Here is a 2415-nt window from a genome sequence, read left to right as displayed (position 1 = left end):
TCTCCAGTTTTTCCACCAATGCTCTCTGACTACTGTCAAACCCAATCTTTTGCTTTCTGTCTTCAACTGTAGACAGAACAGTGGGTCCATGTCCCCAGAATAACAACTGCCTAGTACAACAGCTGCTGTGGGCCTGGCTCCCCTCCTCTAGCACCTTACAGACCTAGGGATTGGAGCAACAGCCTTTGAAACACAGCCCTTGGCAAGACTTCTAGCCTCCTACCCCCTTGCTCTTGGCAAATCCCCTCTCTGCCTCATCAACAACAGCAACTCAGGTCAGCCGACAGATTATACCTCTTTTTTCCTTTTCTTTTTTCACTATAGGCAATGAGAATAAGATAAATACAAACTATTGATTTTGGGTAGTCACAGATTCATAGACTAGTAGGAAGTTGAAACTCAAGCCAGTGACTGAATTTTTCTCTGGGTTAGAGTTCTCCTCTATGCAACCGGAGAGAATGGTAACTTTCTGTTGAGTGAGCAAGTGACATGGTAACTTTCTGTTGAGTGAGTGAGTGACAATGAATGGGAAACACCTGCTCCCCCAGTGTTTGTTTTGCTTCCCCCCTTTATTTCACTCCACGTGATTCCCCTATAATTTGTCTTACCTCATTCCCAGTAGATGGAAATTTTATCCACCTCCAATTATTGATATATAATTTTTTATACTTCAGTCACCCCATTCTGAAACGAGTTCATTTTCATGTAAACTCCTTTTTTTTCTTTCATAATTGAGATTTTATTGGTTGTTTTGAGGATCAGTACACAGACATTTTAATTTGTACACAATTCTCAACATACGTACCAGAAATCTAAAAAATCATGTAGATTCTTTTCTGAACAGTTATTCCAGTGACTTTCCAGATTAAAATTTGGAGGCAAATTTTCCTTCACAGGATATCCAGTACCAATATCTTCAAATATTGATATGATGTTACATCGTTAAGTCCCACTAATTCACAATTTAATATCACATACACTACATACTCAAATTGTCAGTCGTCCACAGCACATTAACAGTTTTACTAGAAGAACTGGACTACCATTACCAAAGATGTTACAGAGTGCACACAATTCTGCCCAGGAGAGCCAAGATCAAGGGGTGAGTGGTTTGCTTTAGGAAACAATTCTACCAAAAACAACATGGGAAGAGAAGTAATTTAAAGCGTTTAAGACATTAAATGCACAACTGACTCCAAACTGCCATTTGGTATGCGTTGTATTATAGGATAGAAAAGCTACCCCCCCATCTGTGGAATGTTAAGCTGACACCCAAGACAATCAAAGCCTCCCATATTCAATATCCCACTATTTTCTGATTGTACCAAAAAATAAACAACCAGCAAATGATTTCACCTTTTAAAAAAGAGCGTTTACACTTTAAAAAATGGAATGAGGTGGGATTCCCTCCTTTTAAAAAAATGTTTCTAGAGCTACTAAAAAACCTGCATTTACAAAATAGTTGATAAAAATATTCCTCTGGATTGTACAAGGAGGGAGACAGGGACCCCTGATAGGACCAGGTGTGTGATATTAATCAGACTTGGCTTCTTTCCATCCTGCTTCATGAGAAGCTGGGCTCTCCTCGTTTCTCCATTTTCTGCAGGTGAGTCTTCCTTAGTGTCTTGGTTAGCCACTTCAGCCTGTTTTCCCTTTGCTCCCCTTTTCCCTTCTGTTTGCACTTTTTTGTCGGAAGATTTATCCTTTCCTGCCGCCTTTTTTGGCTTCGTTTCCACTTCTGCAGGAGCCGGTTTAGCTGACAACCTCGCCGACCTCCTCTTGGGCTCCTCCTTCGCCGCCCCCTCGGCGGAGCTGACCTTCCTCTTGGGCATCGTGGCGGCGGGGCGGGCGCGGGCCGGGTGCCTGCGGGCGCAGAGCCTTCTCGAAGCTGGGCTGCCTGGCCGCTGCCGCTGCTCCCGCCGCCCGAGCCGCTGGGACCCGCATGTAAACTCCTTTTGATCACCTTCTCTTTCTTCTTAAGCTACTAGAATTCTGCTGTGCAGTGTGGTCAGCTCTGACCACAGGTTGCTTTAGAGCACTTGAAACGAGGCTTTCTAAATAAAGATGTGCTCCAAGTGTAAGGCATATACTAGACATTTTAAAAACTTCATATACAAAAAGAATGTAAAACAGATCGTGAATGTTTCGTGTTGATTATATCTTAAAATGGTAATCCTTTAGATACACTGGATTGCGCATCTTCTTAAAATTAAAACCACCTGTTTATTTTTACATTTTTAAACATGACTGTTAGGAGATTTACACCTAAGCGTGTGGCTTGCGTCGTATTTCTGTCGGACAAGTGTGGTGGAGACATCTCTGACTCAGACTTCGTTTTCCAAACTTCTCCTGCAACAGAATCCTCTCCCCCCGTTCAGTATCCCTCCTTACAGCTCAACCACTTTCAGGCAGATC

General features: G+C 42.6%; 1 pseudogene; it reads right to left on the bottom strand.

The window, feature by feature from the left end:
- Window positions 1-1518: 1518 nt before the first annotated feature.
- Window positions 1519-1898, bottom strand: LOC115802349 (non-histone chromosomal protein HMG-14 pseudogene; annotated as a pseudogene).
- Between the last annotated feature and the right edge of the window lie 517 nt (window positions 1899-2415).

Source organism: Delphinapterus leucas, chromosome 4 (assembly GCF_059928025.1).
Source record: "Delphinapterus leucas isolate spDelLeu-1000000601 "Yukka" chromosome 4, BTC_Dleu_Yukka2, whole genome shotgun sequence".
In the NCBI taxonomy this organism is placed as follows: Eukaryota; Metazoa; Chordata; class Mammalia; order Artiodactyla; family Monodontidae; genus Delphinapterus; species Delphinapterus leucas.
This window is presented reverse-complemented; position numbering and strand designations above follow the sequence as displayed.